Source organism: Dipodomys spectabilis, unplaced genomic scaffold (assembly GCF_019054845.1).
Source record: "Dipodomys spectabilis isolate Male_0828 unplaced genomic scaffold, ASM1905484v1 ptg000015l, whole genome shotgun sequence".
Taxonomy (NCBI): Eukaryota; Metazoa; Chordata; class Mammalia; order Rodentia; family Heteromyidae; genus Dipodomys; species Dipodomys spectabilis.
This window is the reverse complement of record NW_024870692.1, coordinates 6771134-6788936: the sequence shown is the minus strand read 5'-3', so window position 1 is coordinate 6788936 and position 17803 is coordinate 6771134. Positions and strand designations below refer to the sequence as shown.

General features: G+C 39.2%; 1 non-coding gene across 1 annotated transcript; it reads left to right on the top strand.

The window, feature by feature from the left end:
- Positions 1-16788: 16788 nt before the first annotated feature.
- LOC122096499 lies at positions 16789-16894 on the top strand. The gene has a single exon (XR_006145322.1). It is a non-coding gene; the product is annotated as a U6 spliceosomal RNA (small nuclear RNA).
- Positions 16895-17803: the final 909 nt, after the last annotated feature.

The window sequence follows — 17803 nt, the reverse complement described above, 5'->3', positions numbered from 1 at the left end:
ATAAGTGGCATACCTCCCTGACTGTGCACTCCCTGAGACAAACTCTGGAGCAGACAGTGCACCTGTTGTTCTGGCCTTTACTCTATCCTTTGTGTGTGTGTGTGTGTGTGTGTGTGTGTGTGTGTGTGTGTGTATGCCATTCCTGGGACTTGAACTCAGGCCCTGGGTGCTGTGCCTGAGCTTTTGCACTGGCTTTTTTCTGTTTATACGGTGCTGAGGAATCGAAGCCAGGGCCTCATGCATATGAGGCAAGCATTCTACCACTGAGCCAACTTCCCAGCCCTGAGTACATTTATTTTTGAACAGTGTTACACTTCCCTCATTTTTTTACCACTTTTTCTCCTCCTGACCCCATCTCCCCTCCTCAATTGTAAAGTTCACTTTCTACATAGTGTCAAGTATTACTGTTGATGTGGTTCATCCTTTGTCCCACCGTTTCTGTGAATCCTATTCCCCTCCACAAATCAGATAAACTTATATATATATATATATATATATATATATATATATATATGTTTATATATATAAGTTTATATATATGTACAAGACAAAGAGTATAGTGATCAAAAACAGCGACAAAAGGAAAAACCAAAGGAAAAAAGAAATAATTGCCAATAGTACAACAAAAAAGCCTCTTTCTTCCATTTCTTGGAGTTCATTTCAATAAGCATCATTTTATGAGGTCATATGTACATAGCTAATGAGTCACTGTGATCCTCTCCTATGAATATCCTTCTTTGTTCTCCTCACTGTGTGAATGTTTAGAGTGCAGTTTCATTAATCATATTCAAGTGTAGTTATTTGTTTTTTTACTATCCACTGGATTAACTTGTAGATTTATACACATATTCTAATTATTACAAATGGAGGAACCATGCAGCCTATGTATTCAAGTATTTCCATTTCCTTACAAATTGAGCAATGTCATTCATTCTGACAGAAGCATTGTGTATATATTGTACATTTTCTTGATCCATTCATCACTGAAGGGCATCTGGGTTGATTCGGTATCTTAGCTATGTTAAATAATGCTGCAATGAACATGATTGTGCTGGTGGCTTTAATGCAGGCTGGTTTGTGGTTATATACATGGGTAAATATTCAGGATTGGGATTGCTGGGTCATAGGAAGTTCTATGTTAGGTCTTTTGAGGAACCTCCATACTGCTTTCCAGTTGAACAAGTTTACATTCTCATCAACATTGTAGTAGTGTTCCCTTTTGGCCACATCCCTGCCAGCATCTGTTGTTATTAGATTTCTTGATAATGGACATTCGAACTGGGATAAGGTGGAATTTCAATGTTGTTTTGATTTACATTTCTTTTATGGCCAGAAATGTTGAACATTTCTTCATGTGTATATGGGCTATTCTTATTTCTTTTTCAGAGAAGTTTCTCTTTAAGACTTTGGCCCACTTACTGATGGAAATGTTTCTTTGAGGATTTGTTTGGGGGTGTTTAATTTTTTGAGCTCTAAGTATATTTTCTCTATGAGGCCCTTAATGCATAGTTAGTAAAGCTCTCCCATTTTGTGGATTTCTATTTATCTTGCTGGCTATGTCATTTGTCATGAAGAAACTCTTTAGTTTGCTAGATTTATAAAAATCCTAACAACCACCTATGAAGATGGTACTTTTGATATTCTCATTGTGAAGATAAGAAATCTGAGTTAGATGGATTTAACCCTGTAGAAGTATATATATTTAGTATGTAGTGCAGCTGAAATTTGAAAATAGATCATTTGATCTTTCAGATTGTCCAAACTCACTTGCTTTGAAAGTAACAATACAGGGCTTTTAGCCTTGCTCATCAATCTGACTGTTGGAACTCCAATCAAGTGGTTTAGGTGACTTCTTATTCTACCAGGACTTGGATTCGTTCTAGGTGAAATTGGAGGAGTAGTGGAAGATGGTAGAAATTAGTTCATTATTCTCCAGTCTCACAATCAGAGACATGACATAAACGTGTGTGTGTGTGTGTGTGTGTGTGTGTGTGTGTGTGTGTGTGTGTGCTCATGCACCAGTCCTGGGGCTTGAACTCAGGACTTGCATGTTGTCTCTGTGGCATATTTGTGTCTAATTGAAGATAACAGTCCTGTGCCCATGGCTTGCTTCAAACTGTAATCCTCAGAGCTTAGCCTTGTGAGTAGCCAGAACTACAGGTGTTAGCCACCGGTGCTTAGCTAAAACTTATTTACTTCAATGTAACTACTAATCTTAAAATTTTGTGTCAATGTCCTGAGGACAAAATTTTGAACTTCAAAGACATAATATAGATATGCTCATCATATGTATGTAGGTGCATACACATGTAATGTCATAGTAGACTGTGCTAAAGAAAGATACATTGACAAAAATTTAGTTTGGCTTGCACAATCTGTGCTCTATATTTTAAAAGTATTTTCCATTTGCCTCTTTTTGGACAGGTTGAGTTGTGAGTCCCGGGAGAGAGTGAGGTGCCATACTGGCTCCTGAGTTGTGTTAAGCTGCCACGAGTGGGTGTGACACTTCAAGATCAAGTTCCTATTTATACCAGAAGATGTCAGGCAGAAAAGGTTGAAAGTTAATCTGTGATTGTCTTCCCTGCTGCTACATTTTCTGTTTCCTTTGTACATACAGGAAAAAGTTAAAAACATCTCAAGTCTTTATTTATGGTTACATCTAAAGAGCCTGTGATGATAGTTTTAGGCTATCATTGGTGACCTGGTTTTAAGGCATCAAAACAGAACCCTGAGGGCCCAACCTTACTGGTCCACTCATACCGAGAGCAAAGCTCAGGCCATGGGCACCATGTGTCTGGAGATTTAAAAACTTAAAAATACAGCAGTGATCTTTTATCTTTTTCCTAGGACAACATGGGAATGGGAATTTTATTCCTCATTCCTTTGTTTAGGACATTTTTTTAGGGTAAAATTGTCTTCTCCTATCAGTTTTCAATTTTACCTTGATAGTTTCCTTCACTCTTTAAGAATCATAATGGCACAGAGAAAAAAACAAAAAAGAGAAGCAAAACAGAAGAAAGGATGCACATAAGATTTTAATTAGGGTAAAGCGCACTGAAAAAGGACTACCAGAATAAAAGCCAAAAGGATTTAAGGGAGCTAGTGGAGTAGGGAGGTATATTTTCCTTTTCCCTGTGGACTTTTAGTAACTTAATCCACTGAAATAAATGGACAATTCCATATTCATAGAAGCCCAATGGCATTCACATTTATTATATGCACAGTGTCATCATAGGAAATTAGAAGTGACTACTCAATAGTCCAGTGAGACTTAGGAGTTTTATATCCTTCTTCACAAGAAGAGGAACTGTGGGCTGTAGGCAATTTAAGTAAATGGTTGTTAAAAGAGATGAAAGGATGCAGGAATAGCTAAAGCCCTGGGAGAAAGTTTGCTTGGGTTTTGGGCATGGTCTGATATTCAGATTGATGAGATTATAAGGAGAACTCATGATGGTTACATTTCTTCTGTAGAAACTCCCTTAGTCACACAAGGGAGAAATCATCTCCCTGTGCTTCAGGGGGACACAAAGATAGGTATGGGTCAAAGGACTGAGGAAGATGAGAAAGACTTCCCAAGAGCTTCTTTAGCTCAAAGTGCTTAGCATATCAAGATCAGTACTTGGACATACTGTTTTCTAAGCTCCAATACTAGCAAATAGGATATTACAGGCAAAGAAAGAGCAGGTGTGCAGGAGCAGGCTTCGCCAGCATTGGAGGACCAACAGCTGGGAAAGAGGCCAGAGCTGAGGGAGCAACTACGAGAGACAGGTGCTAAGAGGGTACAGAGAGTGCTGTAGAAGGTGGACCAGATCCCTAGACCACTGTTAGGAATTTGACTTTTCCTCCAAGCAAGAGGTAGGCTATCAACTTATGATATATTTGCTAGAAAGTTATTTTGTTATTAATAGCTTTGCAAGTAACTAGCATATAAACCACCTCTGCAGTGATTTGACAAGTGTTTGCATGCTACCCTTGTCATGGGACATCTTTTGAGCCAAGGGCTTGGAGCTACCTTTGAATAAGCTTCTTTAAAGTTTAGGATTCAAATGGTTTTTCTTTCTTGCGATTGTTTCTAACGTATTTATAAGATGATTTTTGGTTGCTTTGTATGTCCCTCCCCCATGGCATAACCCCTGTTTTCACTGTATTTGATGTTGGTATAATTTGTGAAGAGGGAGGGAAAAGACAAATCGTTTAAATAGGGATACAGGTGGACCCATTGAGATGTACAAGACGTTATGTCGAAAAACGAACTTTATAACTTTGGCTGGGGGTGGGGTGGTGGGTGGGTGGGAGATGAGAAGGGATGGGAAGGGGAAACAAAGGAGGAGGCAACAGTGCTTGATAAGAAATGTACTGATTATATTGCCCATGTAATTGTAACCACTCTGTACGGTATTTTCACAATAAAAAATAATAAAATTTATATGATGAAATCCCACCTCCCAAGGTGATGATGATTGGAGATAAGGTTTTTGGAAAGTAAGTAATTTATTTTTTTACATTAAAACCAGATATTTATATTTATTACTTTTATATTACACTTGCCATTTCTGAACAATACAAAGTAGAGGCAAACAGTAACACTTCATAAAAATGTCGAGTAATTTATGATGATAGAGCCCTCAATGAATGCAATGAATTCCCTTATAAAAGTAACCCCAAAGAGACCTCTATGTCATCAATCAGGTAGGGTCAGAGTGAAAAGACAAGCATCAATGAAGACGCAGCAGACCCTTCCAAGATATTTCGATGTCTTCCAGAACTGTGACAAACAAGTGAAGAAAAAGTCAGGTAACCATTTTTTAACTGCTTTCTTATACATTTTTGTGTTCTAGGCTTTTTTTCTTAGTCTTGGCTAAGATTTTCATTTTTATATCCTGTTGTAAGTTCCATCACAGATGTACATTTAGTAAAACCTACATTTTCTTTATTTTATTGAGGCTGTACTAGGATTTGAATGGAAAGCCTTGCATTTGCTAAGCAGAGTTTCTGTCATTTGAGCTATTCTCCAAACCCTCTTTGCTTGTTTATCTTTTGAATAGGGTTATAATTTTTGCCCAGTCTGAATGTCAACTCTCCCATTTGTACTTCATGTGTAGCTGGGATGATATGTACACACCACTATGGATCAGCTTCTTATTGGTTGAGATTAGATTCTCTCAAACTTTTTTTTTAAATTTTAATTTTTTCCAGTCTAAAGTCTAGAAGCAATCTTCCTAATCTCTAGTTTCTGTACAGCAGGTATTAAAAATGCAAGCCACCCTGCCTGGCTTTGTTGGGTTCAGAAAGCATTGTGCAACCAGGAATTGACTAAGTAGAGATCTAACTGCTGAGTAGGACTTATTCCTGTGACACAGTTGTGCGTGGGTGAAAGCAATGAGGATAGGGATAAAAGATGTTCAAGACAGATGAAGAAACATACACAAAGGCCTAGACAGAAAGTATGTTTCTGTGCTTTTTTGGAACTGGCAGTTGGAGTTTTGGCATGGCTGGAAAGTGGAGAGGTGCAGGTGTTTGTGCATCAAACAGGGACATGTGCAAAATGGGTGTGTTGATGGACACACGCAGAAAGACACATCAGTCAGGAGTATTTCAAAAGGGCAGACAAACAATAATGCATTTGCTCTTAGGGCACTGTCTTAAACAGATGGATAAAATGGGGCACCATTCTATGGTCATAAGTGGTTACATGTATTCAATAGTTACATGTATTGATATACTGTTTTGTAGAATGGGAACTTCTTTGTACAACCACTTAAAGATAATAAAAAAATTAAAAAAAGAATAGTCTTAAGAAGCACTGGAAAAAAATAAATAGTTACAAAGAACAAAATAGGAGCTTGGCTTTAGAAATCCTGTGCAATCGAGAATCTAAACTTGGCTTCGCTAACACATGTTATTTATTCTATGAGCAAGAAATGTATTGCTTTCTTCTGTTCTTTTTTAAATTTGTTTTTAATAGAAGAGTTGCTCACCTGTTCCTCTAGGAGGTGGGGGAGTGTGAAGATTCTCAAGCAATTTACCAGAGATGCATTTTTAAACCTTAAATCTTATGATAAGAACAAATAAAGAGATAGTTTCCTTCTCTTTTACCAGTGATAATTTTGCATGCTCTCTCTCTTTCTCTCTTTCTCTCCTCCTTTCTCTGTGTGACTATAGCATATAATACACATACCATGTAAGCCAACAATGATAAATCTGGTAACTTCCCCTTATCAATATAGAGACTATGACTATGATTAAGGGTCTCTGGGGTCTATGTGACTCTAAGTGTCTTACTCGGTATTCAATTTGAAAAAATATTCTTATGTCATTCTATTGATCTCACATGTTTATTGAGCTCCTAATATGTGACGCTGGTATTGTTTGTTCTGAGCTATTTGACTCACTCTCAGAATCAAATCATCAGGCTGATATAAAGAGGCAGGCCCTGGCAGTTAAAAATACACGTGCAGTGTGGCTATAGCTGCTCCTTTGCATCCTAATACTCACTCCTAACTGAAGCCAGCCTCCAGGTTACTGTCACCTTGTGACTCACTTATCAGGTGGACCAAGTGGCAGCAGAAGACCAAAGTGAGCTACTCCTTCCTTCTCTCCAGTTGACTATGAGAGCATCTTACTTAAAAATTTAATGAGTACCTACAAAGGATAATCTACCAGTGGGTCATTGTGTAGCAAAAGGAATGGATATTAAGAACTACAAGGACAGCTGAGGTTATAGCATATCTTTGGAATCCAAGGACTTGAGAGGTTGAGGAGTTTGAGGAGGATTAAGAGTTTGATGCTAATCTGGATAGACTAGATTATGTATCCAGACCCTGGCTCAGAACCCAACACACACACACGAAACAGAGAGTGGGGCAGGGAGAAATAGTGTGCTGGTGGTTCATGCTTATAATCCTAGTTATTCAGGAGACAGGTCTGAGGATCCCGGCTTGAAGCTATCTTGGCAGGAAAGGCTATGAGATTGATGTCTAGTTACCCACTAAAAAACTGGAAGTAGAGCTGTCACTCAAAGTGATAGAGCATTAGTCTTGTGTGAAAAAGAAAAAACAAAACAAAACAAAAAAACCCGACAGCTCAGGAACTGAGCACTTAGGCCCTGAGTTTAAGCTCCATAACTACCTCCACCAACAACAAAAGAGAGGTGGGCGGAAGTCTTAGAGAGCCACATCAATTTTTGTACAAAATGTGGGGGGGATTAAAGGTCAAATACATAGCATTCAATTAGTAATTAGAAATCACATTGTTGTTCTTCATAATACCTCTATAGATTGACATGGCTACCTCCATTTATATAAAAGCATTTTATACAATAGCAGATAAAAGCAAACTGCTCTGGATTCAAATTTAGGCCTGATTCTAAACCCAGAGAATGAAATGTTTAACAAGGTAAAGCCACGAGTGAGAACAAGTCCCACATTTATTGCCCTTATCAACTGTACAAACTAAGTCACCTATATAAACAATGGTAGTTAAGATAAGCATGTAATAGTCTTTCTAGGAGTATGAATACAAATGAAGGAAGTAGCTCATGACTGTAACACTAGTTACTGAGATCTGAGGATTATAGTTAGAAGCCTTCCCAGACAGGGAAGTCTGGGAAGTCCAGGTAAGCACAAAAGCCAGAAGGGGACTTGTGGCTCCACTGGTAGACCAGAGCAGAAAAGCTACAGAACAGCGCTAAGACCCTGAGTTCAACCCCAGTACTGGAGTACTGGCACACACACACACACACACACACACACACACACACACACACACACACACACACACACACACACACACACACACACACACACACACACACACACACACACACACACACACCAAAAACAACAGAAAAGGAGGAAGCAGATGGCATGGTGGAGCCAGGCTGCAATCCCAGCTCTAGGGAGGCTGAAGCAAGAGAGATGAGAGTTCAAAGCCAACCTGAGCTATATTAGGTGTCCCTGTCTCAAGAAACCAAAATATAGATTAACGAACGAACGAACGAATGAATGAATAGAACGATTTCCTGCATGAAGTTCAAAGAGGACAAACCACATGTAGATGGAGATAATGACAAGCTTTGCTGGGAGAGAAACTTGTAAACTGTTTCTAGTTACAGATTTCATTTTACTGAGGAGAGCTCCTGGCAAGAGATTAAGACCTGGTAAGAATATCACACCAGACATCAAGGGGCTACACTTTCTCAGTTCTGCCGCTTGGTGGCTCCATGACTAGGCAAATTCACTATCTCACAGACCTGTCTCACAGAAGCTGTGGGTGGAGTAGCAGGGATAAAAGGCAGCAATAGAGGGGGTGAATTTGATTGAAGTACATTATATGCATGTATGAAAATATCACAGTGAAACCTTTTGTACAAGTGGTATACTGTAATGAGAGAGTCAGTACGAGAGAGACAGAGACAGAGAGATACAGAGAGAGTAAGTCGTCTATTGTCTTAACAAATAGTGTTATTAAAATCACATCTCCCGGTGGTAGGAGAAATAATGATCACAAAAAAGTATTCACCCTAGTTAAGGGCATATATAAGAACAGAAGTTAAATAGCCAATACTGAAATAATTAAACAAGAAAGAAATCTTGTCCCTACCTACATCTGAGTGAGTGTAAGACTATGGACTCAAGCAAATAACAAAACCAGATAGATTTCTCAGTGTGTTAGGAGTAGGCCATCATTTTTACTTATAAGAATTAAAATGGAGATTGTTTTGCTCACTGACTTCTCATTCCATATCTGGAGGCCTTTCAGGAGACAAAAGTGCTGTGCCTTCCCTTGCCTTGAAATTCTTTAGTCAGATACTAGCTCGCTCTCATGAAATATGGGATCTGGTCAAAGAAGGCCCATCCCAGAAATGTGGCATATTTCTCACGACCACAGGACTCAAAAAAGCACTCCCAAACAAGCAGCAGCCCCCAAAAAACAACATATTGCCATCCTGCAAAAAAATCTAAGTGTGCTGAAAAAACAAGAACATATGGCTGGGTGGGGTGTGACCAAAAGGAATATAGTTATCACATTCCCTTTACAGACTTGAGGGAAAAAAAAATTTTCTAGGACAGAACATGGAGTAGTCCCAAAGCCTGTCTTTTTTTTTTTTGGAAAGCACAAATAGAGACAGGAAAAGCAAAGAAAGGTTTGTTCCAGGTGAGTTAAAGCTGAGAACCAGGAATGGAATCTCACCTTTAACCTAAGACAATGCTGAAAAGAATCAGAGCAGACACAAAGCACAAAGAACTGGCCATGCTCACTGCTTTATGACCAGAGTACTGTGGAGATTAAAACAGAGAGAGGAATGGAATGTGCTCAGATATGCTCATTATCAACACCAGAGCTACAATCTACACAGATAATAGCTCTGGGGTATCATCATTATGTACCTAGAATCTGAGTTTTGTTGGAACAAAACTGAATGAGCTTCAAGTGCAGTTCTCTGTTGGGAATCTTAGTTATGTAATTTTTCATAATTCAAGGTAAAAGTCACAACAGTAAGCTTAGAAGGATGCTGGAGAATGAATTTTCAAACTTGCAACTTTTGCCATTTATTTACATCTGATCTGTTTACTTACACAAACCAAGAGTAACACATGCAACTGAGCCCTTATCTATAGATTGCTACTGATGAGGATCATTGAGTCTTCTGGTTGGAAATGACTGAAGAATCCCCTAGTGTCAGGCCTAGTGATAGAAATATATGTAAGAAAGATTCTTACCTCCCAGTGTGTGCTCCCACTCTAGAAAGGAAAGGTTTAAATGAACTGAAGAGGTTCCAAAAAGGCCATCCTAAAACACGTTATTCTAGCATAAGGCTTATGTTGAGTTGAAGATATTTGATATTTAATAAAAGGAGAAAGAGGCTTTCTCTGAGCTCACTTTGCTGCCTAAAAGCAGAACTTGTTTTTAAAAAATGAAGATTAACTTGTGTTTTTGTTCCAGTCTTAGGGCCTGAACTCAGGGCCTGGTATTGTCCCTGAACATTTTTGTCCAAGGCTGGCTCTCTATCACTTGAGCATAGCTCTACTGCTAGGTTTATGGTGGCTAATTGGAGAGAAGAATCCCAAAGACTTTCCTGCCTGGGATAATGTTGAACCATGATTCTCAGATCTCAGCCTCCTGAGTAGCTAGGATTATAGGTGTGAGCTACAGGTACCCTGTGAAGATGAACTCTTATCCCAGGAGAGCATACCTACTAGGCATTATTATAAAGTTATTATCTCCCATCCATTCTCCTAAGGGTCTTCTAATCTCCAGAAAGTCATTTGTTCTTCTATAAGTATCCCTTCTCCGCTTTTTCTAGGAAATTAAATATCAAGACCCCAATTTCTTTTTTTTCTTTTTTTTTTAAATTGTGAAAATACCATACAGAGGGGGTTACAATTACATGGGCAAGATAACGAATACATTTCTTATCAAGCATTGTTGCCTCCTCCTTTGTTTCTCCTTCCCATCCCTTCCCATCTCCTACTCCCCCCTCCCCTCCTCCCCCCCCCCCCGCCAAAGTTGTAAAGTTCGTTTTTCGACATAACGACTTGTACATCTCATTGTTGCAATAGGTCTACCTATATCCCTATTTAAACAATTTGTTTTTTCCCTTCCCCTCCACAAATTATACCAACATCAAATACAGTGAAAGCAGGGGTTGTACTGTGGAGGAGGGACATACAAAGCAACAAAGAAATCATCTTATAAATATGTTAGTAGCAATCTCATGAAAGAAAAACATTTGAATACTTATCTTGGGGTTCATTTCACCTAACATCAACTTATCTGGCCTTTTCTGCTTGTATCAGACATATACTAGTTATTGCAAATAAGGGAAACCATAGGACCTATGTTTCTTTGGGCTTGACTTACTTCACTTAATATAATTTTTTCCAAGTCTCTCCATTTCCTAACAAATGGGACAATGTCATTCTTTCTGATGGCAGCATAGAATTCCATTGTGTATATATACCACATTTTCTTGATCGATTCGTCTAGTGAGGGGCATCTGGGTTGGTTCCATATCTTAGCTATGATAAATAATGCTGCAATAAACATAGTTGTGGGAGTAGCTTTAGAATAGTCTTGTTTGTGATCATTCAGGTAAATGCCCAAAAGTGGGATTGCTGGGTCATAGGGGAGCTCTAGGTGGTTGAACAAGTTTATACTTCCCAACAATGCAGTAGGGTTCCCTTCTGTCCACATCCCCTCCAGCATCTGTTGTTATTAGAGTTCTTGATTATAGCCTTTCTAACTGGGGTGAGGTGTTATCTCAATGTTGTTTTGATTTGCATTTCTTTTATGGCTAGAGAACCTGAGCATTTTTTCATGTGTCTATTGGCCATCCTTCTTTCCTCTTCAGAGAAGTCTCTCTTTAAGTCTTTAACCCACTTATTTATTGGGCAGTTGTTTCTTTGAGGATATGTTGTTGGGGGATTTATTTTTTTGAGTTCCAGGTATATTTTAGATATGAGACCCTTATCTGTTGTATGGCTAGTGAAGATCTTCTCCCAGTCCGTGGGCTTTCTATTGATCTTGCTAGCTATGTCCTTTGCCATGCAGAAGCTCTGCAACTTCATGCAATCCCATTTGTCCAACCTTTCTTTGATTTGTTGTGTTTCTGGGTCTCTATTAAGAAAATTTCGGCCTGTGCCAAAGACACCTAGGGTTTCTCCTATTCCATCCTATAATGTTTCTTGACCCCAATTTCTAACCACAACTTTAAGTTAATCATCACAGAGTGCTTCCAAAAGCAAGGGCCATGCACATGTTAATAAACCTCTGCTGTTTGCCTCCGGCTAGTCTATCTTTTATCAGTCTAATTTGCAGAGCACCAGCATTGTGTCCAGGAAGGCAGAGGGGAGCATTTTTCTCTTCTGTACAGATCACTAATATTTAGTGTGGTAGGTGGGCTGCATGTATGTAAGACTCCTCTTGGCTAGGTGCTGGTGGCTCATGCCTGTAATCCTAGCTACTCAGGAGGCTGAGATCTGAGGATCTCGGTTCAAAGCCAGCCCGGGCAGGAGAGACCGTGAGACTCCTATCTCCAATAAACCACCAGAAAACTGGAAGTGGCGCTGTAGCTCAAGTGGTAGAGCGCTCGCCTACAGCTGAAGAGCTGTGGGACAGCGCCCAGGCCCAGAGTTCAAGCCCACGACCGACCAAAAAAAAATAGAAGACTCCTCTTGCTATATGGTGAGCAAACAGAGAAACCACATTTTGAGAGGTTGAATGGGAAGTCTTTATTAAAAGGACAGCGACTGCATGGTGGACTTCTGTCTCAAAGACCAGCAGCCCAGAAGAGAGCTTATATCAGACTTTTAAAGACAAAAACCGCATACTTCGGTGGTGATAAAGTCCCAACATTAACAAGAGGCACAAGTGGGACAAAAATGAGGAAGGAGGTAGCAATGTTCAAAAAGAAATGTACTCATGGGTGGGAATGTGGCTTAGTGGTAGAGTGCTTGCCTAGCATGCATGAAGCCCTGGGTTTGATCCTCAGTACACATTAACACAAAAGGCTGGAAATGGTGCTGGCTCAAGAGGTAAAGTACTAGCCTTAAGCAAAAAATAAAGAAACTCAGGGACAGTGCCCAGGCCCTGAGTTCAAACCCCAGAACTGGCAAAAATAAGGAAAGAAATGTACTCATTACCTTACTTATGTAACTGTAACCCCTCTGTACATCACCTTTACAACAAAATTAAATTAAATTAAAAAATAAAAAGGCACCAAGAGAGGCGCCAGGAGCAGGGCATCCCTAGAGCTGAGCAATATAAATTCATTGTGTGGTCACTCCCTTAGGCTTTATGTACATAGTCAAAGTTCCTATTATTGATGGTGTCCAAGACCAAGCTCAAGTCTTTCTAGGTCTCTGAACCCTTTGTTTCAATATGCCCACCTGTGGGGAATGTGAGCCTGCTTTCAGCTTCTAATAACTAGATGCATTCCTAGGCCATTCTGTATTACCTCTTCTGTGGGATTTGAAAAAATTTTAAGCTTCTGTACTGTAAGGAAAACCTGTCTGGTCCAGATTTCCCTAAAACTCTGCTTTCTCTACATTTCAGGTAGCTAAATAGCTCATAGGTTTAGGCCCAGGCCCAGGTAACTCTCTCTCCTGGCCAACTGCTGCCAGTGGCTTCCTCTCCGACTCCCCACCTCCCTTACTGAAAGGCTTTTTTCACTTTTCACTCTTCCTGTTGGCCAGTGGTTGTTCATTTGCCGTAGCTTTACGTAGAGGGCATCTGTACTCTATTCCCATGAGGCAATATGTTATCATGGCTAAAAGCAGATGTACAAACAAACAAAAATACAAAGGCAGAAAAATACACTAGGAGTTGTTGTTCTTTTAAGCTTCTATAGCCTCTCCATACCAGTGATGTGGTCCATCTGACCTGTTGAAGCAGGTGAGGTGAACTAAAAATTCTGAAAGTACACTTTTTCTATTCTTGATTCCTGCTTAAAATGTCATTTGGACAGCTGGGAAATAAACCATTTACTACTTATATATGATTTTTAAAGTGATTATAATGTACGCTGCTAAGCCCAGAAGCTTCCTGCCTTTAGCTACATTAAAAACCTCTTAGAGCTTGAATATTGAGATTTCTGGCTCTTCATATCAAAATATTAAAAATTGCAGTGCTTTCAAAAGGAAATTTTATTCCATTTATATGAAATTATAATAACAGTATCAAGTTCTAACTTTCAAAGACATCTCCCATCACATATGTGCTCTACTCCAATGTGCCCTTGCCAGCACAACACTACGATATGAAGTTTAATTCTCCTCTACTTCAATCCTGGCAGGGTTTTCATTGTTTCAACCAATAGAGTATGATGGCAGGGACACTGTATGATTTCCTAGCCAAGGTCATGCCAACTATCATGATGCTCCTAGAAGTGGAGTTCACAGAGAAAGTAGGCACAGGTGCTCTGGTCAGTAGTTCTAGTCTTCAAGTCATCATTGCCAATAAATCAGACATTGAATCATCAGTTCTTTAATGACTCGAGCCCAAGATACCAGGGCAGCTCTGGCTTTGCTGCTGATCACCTGAAGACCAAATTATCCCCACGTTTTCCTGTCCTAATTTCTGACCCACAGAATTTATTTATTTATTTTTAGGTACCACAATTTTTTTTATTGTGAAAATACTGTACAGAGGGGTTACAATTACATGGGCAAGATAATGAGTACATTTCTCATCAAGCATTGTAGCCTCCTCCTTTGTTTCCCTTTCCCATCCTCCCCCCACCCCCACACCCAATCTCCTCCCCCTCCCCCCCCCCACACCAAAGTTGTAAAGTTCGTTTTCGACATAATGACTTGTACATCTCATGACCCACAGAATTTTAAACATGAAAAAACAGGTGTTTTTATCAGGCCAATGATTAATATTGAACAATTTTGTAGTGCAAGTAGGACAATTATAATGTATATATTTGCATATATTCAGAATTGTTTCATTTAAGGCCTTATGAACCAGACTGTTTTCTATATAAACCACTAAATTAGTTTCATCTCTTTAGGGAACAGGAAACACCTTGTGTGTTCTGTGAATTGCATAGAGAAGAATTGAATGTGTGAACGTTTTGTTAAGTTTTGGACAATTTGACTTGGAAATAATCTATGCAAATCTTTCTAACGCAACTAAAACTAAGTGATTGTAAGTGACAGGAGGCTAAAAAGCACACATTATTTCTTTTTTCTCATAAATACCTGAAGAAGTTACTTGAACTAAAAACCTATTGTGAGTATCCTAATTAGGCACACAATATTGTTCAAAGGAATACTTTGTGCTTTTTTAATTGTAAAAATACTGTATAGAGGGGTTACAGTTACACGAGTAAGGTAATGAGTACATTTCCTATCGAGCATTGTTACTTCCTTTGTTTTTTCCCTACCATCCCTTCCCTCCCCCAAAAGAAATTTTTTACTCCATTTTTTTTCAGAGATAGCAAGGGCAGGATAACCATTTGGAAAGTTTGTCTAATGATTTCATTAAGTTGGGAAGGTTGATATCTTAGGTAAGGGTCAAAGAATCGGTTACCTCACCTAGGTGATATTCTCTGACAAGATTCTAGAGTCTTTATATTCTGAAATTCCTGATTCCAATGAAATGGTGGGGCTTCCCAAAGTCAAGAAGGATCTATCCCAGGTTTCTTCATATATATATATATATATATATATATATATATATATATATATATATATATATAATTGTATATATATTATATTATTGTATACATATTATATATTATTGTATATGTATTATTTATATTATTGTATATATATATAATTATATGTTATTGTATATATATTATTATAAAAATACTGTACAAAGGGGTTACAGTCACATGAGTAGAGTAATGAGTACATTTCCTATTGGGCATTATTACCTTCTCCTTTGTTTTTCCCCTACAATCCCTTCCCTCCCCACCTCCCCAACTCCTCCATCCCCGCCGCCCCCCACATTGTAAAGTTCATTTTCAACATAGTGTCCTGTACATCTCATTGTCACAATACATCCCCATTTACGCATTCCCCCATATCCCTCCCCTCCCCAAATTACAAAAGTATATATATACAAGGTGCAGAACACCAGCATCAAATCCAGTGAGGAGAGGGGTTATACTGTGGGGGAAGAACATACAAAAGAAACAAAAGAATCACATAGTGCATTGTAAGTACATTAAAAACAATAGCAAGCAAGAAAAAAAACACTTGTGCCTCTGTCTTGGGGGTACATTTCGCTTAACGTCATCTTATATGGTCATATGTACATAGCCTTTGACCTTCTCTGCTTGTCCTAGACATGTACTAGTCATTGCAAACAAGGGAAACCATTTTCGCTTAACGTCATCTTATATGGTCATATGTACATAGCCTTTGACCTTCTCTGCTTGTCCTAGACATGTACTAGTCCTTGCAAACAAGGGAAACCATTTTCCCGGGTTTCTTGCTGTTTCAACATGCATTTTTATAGACATGAACTCTAAGGGTTCAAGAATATATACAGTCATGAGATTAGCATATATTAGTCACTCTGATAAATAGGAACCTGTACGATTCCTAAGAAATTACTAGATCTAAAGAGATCTTAACTGACCCAAGGACCCACCCAGCTCAATGCGCAGTCCTTCCTATTTGAGAGGCAATGGTCACCTCACTGAGAACTCAAGGATGATTAAGAAATGCTTCGGTAAGTGTAACTGAGTAATTACACTTCCAGAAAGTGATTCTTGTGCATGTATTTATAACATTTATTACATTGTGTTGAAATTGTCCACCTATGTGTCTGTCTCCCTAACCAGGGAAAGCATTCTTTGTAACCCATCTTACAACTGTTAGCTTTTACTTGAGATTTTGGCTCAAAGGAGGCACTCAATAGATGCCCTATGCAAGTAATCAAAACAGAAATTAAAAAGATAACAGAAACAAAGGTATGTCTATATGTCATTGTAATTCTGCAAGTCAGAAAGCTGGGACTTTTTCCGGGCTTCTCTCTCCTTTCATCCAATTGCACTTGTACCTGATGTTTCTCCATCTTGAATGTCCCTAGAAACTGGGCTTCTCCTTCCCACTGCTAATGCATTAAGAACTGTATTGATCAAGCTTTCCTGGGCTGCTGTAATATTCTTGTAAAATTTCTGGAAACCTGATCTCTATCTACCTCCAATTCATTCCCAGCACTGCCATGAGAATAATGTTCTTAAGGGGAAATTTGCTTACATTAAATTCATGGCTAACCGGCCTCCCTGATCATGGCTTTGTCTACAGGATGGATTAAAAATCACCTTGGGTGCTCACTTCAGCAACACATATACTAAACTTGGAATGATAGAGAGACGATTAGCAGGCCCCTGAGCAATGAGAACACACATATTTGTAAAACATTCCATATATTTTTTGTTATTATTGCTGGTCGTGGGGCTTGAACTCTGGGGCTCTGGGCCTGGGCGCTGTCCCTTAGCTCTTCAGCTCAAGGCTAGCACTCTACCACTTGAGCCACAGCACCACTTCCGGCTCTCTGAGTGGTTTATTGTAGATAAGAGTCTCAGGGACTTTCCTGCCCTGGCTGGCTTTGAACGCTGATCCTCAGATCTCAGCCTCCTGAGTACCTAGAATTACAGGCATGAGCCACCAGTGCCCAGCCCATATTTTTAATAAAAAAAAAAAGCACCTTGGATAATGAGGCCCTCCTTGATTCAACATACAGCCACTTTACCTTTGTTTTTTACATAGCCAAATTCTTTTTTAAGTTTCATAAAAAATGATCTCCTATGGTCTTACCAATGTTGTCATAAATCTGTCTGTCTTTGGGAATCTTGTTCTGACTGAATTCAGTCCCTGGTTCCCTCTAAGCCTATCCATAATATGCTTGGCAAAGTTCTACCCATATCCCAGGACCCACTCAAGCCAAGTGGAGCTGAACACATTCTCTGCACTGTCAGTAGATGTCTCTATTTGTCTAATGGAGTGGGGAAATCATTTTGTATAACTTTGGTCTCATGTCTGCAGTTGACTGGGTTTATTCTCTATTATGAACACTTAAGAACCTAGTGATTTAGCAGAGTGTCACCTCTTGGTGACTTTCTTCTTAGCCTGTTCTGTTCTGTGATGTAGGGTCCTACAGACTGAGTAATTTGGAAAATAAGCAATTTATTTCTCACAGTTCCAGAGTCTGGGAAGTCCAAAATTAAGGGGCTGTCATCTGGCAAGAGCCTTCCATATGCATCATACCATGGCAGAAGGAATCCCTTTGTAGAAGGTCAAACCTGTCCTTTGGTAAAATAGCTCTTCTTCTGTCAATGACA